This window comes from Gavialis gangeticus, unplaced genomic scaffold (assembly GCF_001723915.1).
Source record: "Gavialis gangeticus isolate Ggan-Ray unplaced genomic scaffold, GavGan_comp1, whole genome shotgun sequence".
NCBI lineage: Eukaryota > Metazoa > Chordata > Crocodylia > Gavialidae > Gavialis > Gavialis gangeticus.
Genome location: NW_017729033.1, coordinates 81,659,730 through 81,668,066, shown reverse-complemented (window position 1 = coordinate 81,668,066; position 8,337 = coordinate 81,659,730). Strand labels below are relative to the sequence as shown.

Genomic DNA, 8,337 nt, shown 5'->3' with positions numbered 1-8,337 from the left:
AAGAGTCTGTGCAGGCAAGGTCACTCCTGTTCCAGAGGGCTCCAGGTGTTCTTACTGAGCAGGTGTTCTTACTGAGTATGTGCAGCCTTGACACAACGGTGGGTTGCCTCATCTTTTGTTTGTTGAATGCTGAGGGTGGTTCCAATGGCTGGGTCATTCATAGATTCGTAGATGTTAGGGTCAGAAGGGACTTCAATAGATCATCGAGTCTGACCCCCTGCATAGGCAGGAAAGAATGCTGGGTTCAGATGACCGCAGCCAGATGCCCATCCAACCTCCTTTTGAAGACACCAGGGTAGGGGAGACCACCACCTCCCTTCGGAGTCCATTCCAGATTTTGGCCACTAACTGTGAAGAAGTTGTTCCTAATGTCCAGTCTAAATCTGCTCTCTGCTAGCTTATGACCATTATTTCTTGTAACCCCCAGTGGCACCTTGGTGAGTAGAGCCACACCAATTCCCTTCTGATCCCCCATGATCAATTTATAGGCAGCCACAAGGTCACCTCTCAACCTTCTCTTTCGGAGGCTGAAGAGGTCCAGGTGCCTTAGTCTCTCCTCATAGAGCTTGGCATGCAAGCCCTTAACCATACGAGTGGCCCATCTCTGGACCCTCTCCAAGTTATCCACATCCATCTTAAAATGTGGCACCCAAAACTGGATGCAGTATTCCAACTGCGGTCTGACTAGTACCCGATAGAGAAGTATCACCTCCTTGGTTCTGTTTGTCTGCATCTGCTGATGCACAAGAAAGTGGTGTTAGCTTTGCTGATGACTTCATCACACTAATGTTTATCTTGGAGTCCACTAGGACTCCTAGATCCTTTTCCACTTCCATGCTGCCGAGCAGGTCATTTCCTAGGCAGTAGGTTTGTTGGATATTTTTCCTCCCTAGGTGCAGCACTTTGCATTTCTCCTTGTTAGATCGCATTCTATTGTTTTTTGCCCATTTGTCTAACCTGTCCAGGTCTGCCTGTAGTTGTTCCCTGCCCTCTGGTGTGTCTACTTCTCCCCACAGTTTTGTATCATCCACAAACTTGAACAGAGTACACTTCACTCCCTCATCCAAGTCACTGATGAAGACATTGAAGAGTATCGGTCCAAGGACCGAGCCCTGCGGGACCCCACTGCCTACGTCCTTCCAGGTCAATACCAACCCATCCACCACCACTCTCTGGGTATGACCCTTTAGCCAATTTGACACCCACTGGATTGTGTAATCACCCAAGTCACAGCCTCTTACTTTGCTCACCAGTATGGGGTGGGATACTGTATCGAAGGCCTCCTGAAGTCTAAGTAAACGATATCTACCCCTACTCCTGAGTCCAGGTGCTTCATAACCTGGTCATAAAAAGAGACTAGATAAGTCAGGTATGGTTTACCTGCTACAAACCCATGCTGGTTTCCCCTCAGCATAATTTTTCCTGCTGGGCTCTCACCTATGTGAGCCTTAATAATCTTTTCAAAGACTTTACCAAGGATGGAGGTGAGACTGACTGGCCTGTAGTTGCCTGTCAGGATCCTCCTTCCTCCCCTTCTTGAAAATAGGAACCATATTGGCCCTTTTCCAGTCCTCCGGGACCTGGCATGTGTGCCACAAGTGCTCAAATATTCTTGCCAGTAGCTGTGCAATGACATCAGCCAGTGCCTTCAGTACCCTTGGATGGACCTCATCTGGGCCTGCTGACTTAAATGCATCCAGTCCTTCCAAGTGACTCTGCACCATCTCAGGGTCAGCACTTCGTAGTCTGGTGCCCAGCTAGACTCTCTATGTTGTCTCTCTATGAACCCATTGTGAGACTTGTTTTGCCCCTCATTTAGGAACACTGAGACAAAGAACTCATTGAGCAGTTCAGCCTTGTCTCCCCCTGTTTATCACCAATTGCTTTTGCCTATTCAGTAGTAGTCCTATACCACCTTGAAAAATATATCTGAAAAACAGATAGTATCTTTGGCCTTTCTAACTGCCTCCCTACAACTGCAAGCTGAGGAGGCATACTCCTCTTTGGTAATTTCTCCCTGTTTCCACTGCTTATATGCCCTGCTTTTTGCCCTTAGGCTGCTCTGGATTTCTCTGGTCAGCCAAGGAAGCCTCTTGGCCCCATTTCCCCCTTTCCCTTACATTGGGATCATCTCCCTCTGTGCCCAAAGGATCGCTTCCCTAAGGCACAGCCACCCTTCCTGGGCTCCCATCTCACCAAATCTCTTACTCTGCAGTGCATCATTGACTAAACGCTTGAGGTCACTGAAGTCAGCCTTTCTAAAGTCTAGCACTTCCACCCTACTAGTTACCTTTCCCACTCTATGCCTTATGGTGAATTCTATTATTTGGTGTTCACTGTCCCCCAGGTGACCACTGATCTGTAGGTGCCCTATCATGTCATCCCCCCTTGCCAATACCAGGTCCAGTACGGCATTCCCCCTAGTGGGACCATGTACCTGCTGTGTCAGGTGGAGGTCCTGTGCACAGGATAGGAACCTGTGTAAATGGAGGGAATTTGCTGTCTGTGTCTCACAGCAGATGTCATGGTAGTTCAGGTCCCCCATGACTACCACTTCTCTAGTCTTTATGTTTTCTGAGAGCTGCCTCAGGAGTTCCAAATCTAGTTCTTCCCCTTGGTGTGGGGGTCTGTAGCAGACCCCTACCACCAAATCCCTTTCCCCTTGACCTCCATGTATCCACAATCCTTCTACTTTCTCCTCCTCTAATTCCATTTTGATAAGGGTCGATGTATAATGCTCCTTGCCATAAAGCACAACCCCTCCTCCTCTCTTCCTTACTTTATCCTTTCTGTACAGCTTATAGCCCTCAGTGTGTACTACCCAGTCAAGGATAGAATTCCACCAGGTTTCAGTTAAACCCACTAAGTCATAAAGTTGGTCCAGGTATTGGTGTTGATAGTTCGGTCATTCAGAAGTTGCTATTTTTCGACCTACTTCCATTGTCTCTCAAGCACCCTCATTCATTCCCATTCATTCAGGAACCAAGTTACATAGGAGGGGTAGTATGAGTTATAGGTTACACAACTAGGCATGGGGATAAGATGGAGGCTTGACATTACAAAATGGAAACTTGACATGACTTATGCTAACTTACATATATAGGCCTAAAACAGTAATCACACAATATAAAAGCAGCAAAAAATCAACACAAACATAATAATTATCACTTATAAACCAGTGGCTATCTATATTAAAATATCAAGGCACTTATTTGCAAAGGGAGAGAAATAAAACTTACTACCTAAAATAAAATGTTAAAGCTTATCTTACATCTTAGCTTACTTACACTTATCTATAGGGACTAGACAGGGAGAGACAAAGTCAGAAGTGGTTGGGGAAGGGGAGGGAATGCATATTAAAAAAATTAAAATAAAAACCGGCATGTTTGCTACAATGCCAATACATCAGCCTACCAGAGATTATGAAGAAATGATTAGCACAAGGGACAGGAAGGCATGCTCAGAAAATTAAATCAATTCATGTTCTTTTCCTGTCTACTTCATTCTGAAGTTAACAGTATCTCAGTCATCATATTTAGACATATTTCTGCTATTTTTGTCATATATTCTGATATACATCTCACAGTCCTTGCTCAGGCAAGAATTGTCACTAAAATAAAGGGGCCAGTAAAACCTGCAGTGTTTGCCCTGAGATTATAATGTATTGTGTCTCCTTAGAGAGCTCACTGATAAGCTAATGGATCATTTGGGGTAATTCTACAGCCATAGAAGACATTAGTCTATATGCAGGCTATCTTGATGCATATATTGTACCAGTGGCCACTAAGATATAGGTAAATTCAGTACAGTTTCAATACAGTTCCTTTAAAGGTTCTAGTAACACACTCAATTTTCTAAAGAAATAAGAAACCAGATTGTGAAAGGGCCTCCAGTTTGCGTGACAAACAACACTTAAGAATGGACTTCTTCAAATGGACTTGAACTGCATTTGTCTTCATGAATCAGCTCACTGTTATCAAGCCACACTGTAGAACATTATAACTGTCTGTCTTTGAAATCTTTGACAAATATTGTCTAAAAGGTTTTTTTCCATGGTATATCATTGCACATCCGTAGAGTATCTTATCATTTTAAAAATGGATGGGGCTGGATCTCAACAGATGACATATAGGGAAGCACATATATATGGGCTATTCCTATTTTACTTTGGATGCCATTATTGACCATTGCTTTTGTTTGCTCGTCTATAAGATAAAACTGAAGTTAATGCTGTTAATATCTGTCCATAGTAGGTTAGAAAAGTTTCATATAGATAACTGGGGGCCAACAACTACTCAATATGGGTTACTACATTATAGGGGAAGAGAAACTCCATGAATCTTAGCATGTTTTACACATTGCCTTTAGGCTATATTAAGTGTTGTGGAATGTTAAGCAGTGTTCATGATAAAATGAACTTTGAACAGTCACATGTTAAAGCTTAATACCATCCCTGACTTGTGCAACTGTGACTTGTCACTAGAGGACTGGTGAGCAGAGGCATGACTAAGGAGGTACACAGCCCCACCAGGGGAGATGCCTTGTTGGACCTGGTCCTGGCCACGGGTGACAATCTGGTGGGGAGACTGCGAGTGCTCAACCACCTGGGCAACAGTGATCATCATCTGCTGGAGTTCACTATCCAGTGCAAGGTGGCAAAGGCCTCCGGCAAGGCATCAGGTCTGGACTTCAGGAGGGCAGACTTCAACAAGGTAAGAAGACTAGTGGGGGAGGCACTGAGGTCCCCAAGCAGGGGGGAGTTGGGTGTCCAGGAAGAGTGGTCGTTCCTTAAGCAGATGATCCTCCAAGCCCAAAGGGAAGTAATTCCTACATGGATCAAAGGGGGCAAGAGGGTGCAAAGGCCCCCATGGCTCACCAAAAACATCCAGAAACATTTCCAAGCTAAAAAGGAGGTGTACACCCATTGGAAAGGAGGGGCCATCACCAGAGAGGACTATACCTCCATTGCTTGGGATTGTAGTGGGGCAGTCAGGAAGGCCAAGGCAGAAATGGAACTGGGACTAGCAACTTGGATCAAGGACAAGAAGTCCTATTTTAAATACATAGGGGGTAAAAAGAAGGTACCAGGTAACATGGGGCCTCTGCAGGACATGCTAGGAAATCTGGTCGTCGCACCAGACAGCAAAGCTGACTTATTTAACAATTTCTTTGCCTCCATATTTCTGAGGAGGGATCTGGTCAGCTCCCCCACTGGGACCTCTGCGGGCCCTGTGGGCAACACACCCAAGCCTAGTGTCAGCGAGGACCTAGTCATGGAACTTCTGGAGGCACTAGACATATTTAAATCAGCAGGTCCCAATGATCTTCACCCCAGAGTGCTGAGGGAACTAGCAAAGGTTATTGTGGGACTTCTGGCACAGCTTTACAAGCACTCATGGTGCTTAGGCAATGTGCCGGATGACTGAAAAAGGGCCAATGTGGTCCCCATCTTCAAAAAAGGGAGGAAAGAGGACCCAGGTAACTATAGGCCTGTGAGTCTTACCTCAGTCCTGGGGAAGCTTTTTGAGAGAATTATCCTGGTGCATGTCCACGAGGGGCCAGCAAGGGAAACCATGCTCAGAGGCAACCAACATGGCTTCATTAGGGGCAGGTCTTGTCAGACCAACCTGGTGACTTTTTATGACCAGGTCACCAAATCTATAGAGGCAGGTGTCACAGTGGATATAGTCTTTCTGGACTTTACATAGGCCTTCAACATGGTCTCTCACCCCATTCTCATAAAAACAAACAAACTAGGAGACTGTGGTGTTGATGCCTACACAGTCAGATGGGTCACTAACTGGCTGGTGGTCCACACCCAGAGAGTGGTAGTAGATGGGTCTTATTCAACCTGGAGGGATGTGGGCAGTGGGGTTCTGCAGGGTTTGGTCCTTGGGCCTGCACTGTTCAACATCTTCATCAGCGACTTGGACAAGGGGGTAAAAAGCACCCTGTTCAAATTCACAGATGACACCAAGATGTGGGGAGAAGTGGGCATACTAGAAGGAAGGAATAGGCTGCAACTGGATCTAGACAGGTTACAGGGCTGGGCCAATGTGAACAGGATGGGGTTCAACACTGACAGGTGCGGGGTAATGCACCTGGGGAGGAAGAACCAGCAGCATACCTACAGGCTGGGGAACTCCCTTCTCAACATTGAAGAGGCAGAAAAAGACCTAGGAGTCATCATTGACACCACAATGAACATGGGCCGACAATATGAGGATGTGTTTAAGAAGGCCAACCATAACTTGTCGTGCATCCACAGATGCATCTCGAGCAGGTCCAAGGAGGTGATCCTCCCCCTCTATGCAACACTGGTAAGGCTGCAGTTGGAGTACTGCATCCAGTTCTGGGTGCCGTACTTCAGGAGGGATGTGGACAGCATGGAGAGGGTCCAAAGGAAGGCCACCCACATGATCAGAGGTCAGCAGGGCAGGCCCTATGAGGAGAGGCTACAGAACCTGAACCTGTTCAGCCTCCATAAGAGAAGGCTGAGGGGGGATCTAGTGGCAGTTTACAAACTAGTCAGGGGAAAACCACCAGGCATTGGGAGAGTCCCTGTTCCCCCGAGCACTCCCAGGAGTGACTAGAAACAACAGACACAAGTTAGCAGAGGGTAGATTCAGGCTAGAAATTAGGAGGTGCTACTTCACTGTCACTTCACCGGCTAGGATCTGGAACCAACTTCTAAGAGAAGTGGTGCTGGCTCCTACCCTGCAGGTCTTTAAAAGTAAGCTAGATGAACACCTGGCCGGGGTCATTTGACCCAGTACCCCTTCCTGCCATGGCAGGAGATCGGACTTGATGATCTTCTCAGGTCCCTTCCGACCCTACCAATTATGAAACTATGAAACTATAAGAGCCCTCAGTCTCCTGGTTAATTTCCGGGGTGTGAAGGGGAGGGGGAGGAAATTAGCAGATAATATAACCCCAGTATCTAGCCTAGCATTCAAAAGCAGCCTCAAATTGCTCCTGGTCAGCATCTACATGTGTGTTATTGCACAGTAGCTAACATGCTGTTAATCTAGCACCTGTATTTCCTGGTACTAGCAAATAGTGCATTAGCCTAATTTACAATGAAGTAAGTACTGTGCATGTGTAGACAGTGATGTTTTACCGAACATTAGATTAGTTCAACCATCCATGCAATGATTTCTATTTCTATTGAGTGCTTGTGAAGATAATGTGGAAAGAGACTCCTTTTAAATTATTCATACGCCCTGCAAATGCTGCATTTGCTTCTTTTTGCTCAAGGAAGCACATGTGGCCCCAAATACACCATTAGATGAAGACAGTTCTCTGGCTATTGCTATTATCCAGGAGGCAAGAGCCTTTATTAGTAGGAAGCTGAATTAAAGAGGCAGGTACCCCCAAAGAGAATGAGTCTGTAAGATTCCCTCCCCATTGTTTGTTTTGCTAAGGTGTATCTGGATGAAAAGAGTGTACATTCTCAATGATTCAAGTGAGTGTTAGTTTGGCAGTAAAACTACCAAGACAATGAATGAGAAGAAAGAACTGCCATCCCCTCCAGGAAATTAGTGACATACAACATCAACATTATGAGTGAGAAAAGAGGACCAGATGAGGGTCATCTGAGGGAAAGGGATGGAAGCTATACCTTCCTCTGGACAGATACACTCATAGCATTGGCTTTGACATCAAGAATCAGCTCATCAGTCAATTTATGGAGCTACTTTTGGGCATTAATGAACATCTTATGGCCCTCTATCTTAAGCTGTGAAACAGCTAGGAAGCCACCGAGATCAGTGTGTATGCCCAACACTTAATGCTGACAATGATGTCAAAGAAAAATTCTAGTCCAACCTTGACTACATACTGACTCTATGGCAGTGCACCTTTGAGTGCTTACCAGTTTAAAGGCCTGAACAGGCTGTGAGGCAACCTGCAGATGATAGCACAGACAATCAGGTGGTCACATCACAGCCAGGAGGCCACCTGATTGGAGCAGGGTGGAGCAGCCTCAGTATAAGATCAAGCCCTGAGGAGCAGAGCCAGCAACTGCTTCAGGGATGCTGCTGAGTTAACATTGCCCTGACTTCTGCTGCTCCTAGGAACATTCTGGAGGTCAGGGTAGGAGCTATGGGCATGGAGGAGGTTCCTAGGGACCCAATGCAGGGACCGAAGACCCAAAAATGTGAGGTGTGGGCTGTGAAGGGGCCAGCCTAGAAAAGGGGCTTAGAGTTTGTGGGCCTACAGAGGGGCTCAGATGAGACCAGTGGAGAAAAGGGCTGCTTGATATATAATTTCTGGGACTCTAGGCAATCCCAGCATGAGATGATGGTTTTATGGTGGGGCTCAAAGGGACTCCTGTGG

General features: G+C 46.2%; 1 long non-coding RNA gene across 1 annotated transcript in view; it reads left to right on the top strand.

Moving 5' to 3' along the window:
• Positions 1-8,080, top strand: part of LOC109304158 — a 19,860-nt gene extending 11,780 nt beyond the window's left edge. Inside the window, exons 2-3 of the long non-coding RNA XR_002099313.1 lie at positions 3,805-3,808; positions 7,758-8,080. This is a non-coding gene — a long non-coding RNA (uncharacterized LOC109304158). The remainder of the gene's footprint in view (positions 1-3,804; positions 3,809-7,757) is intronic.
• The last annotated feature ends 257 nt before the right edge of the window (positions 8,081-8,337 follow it).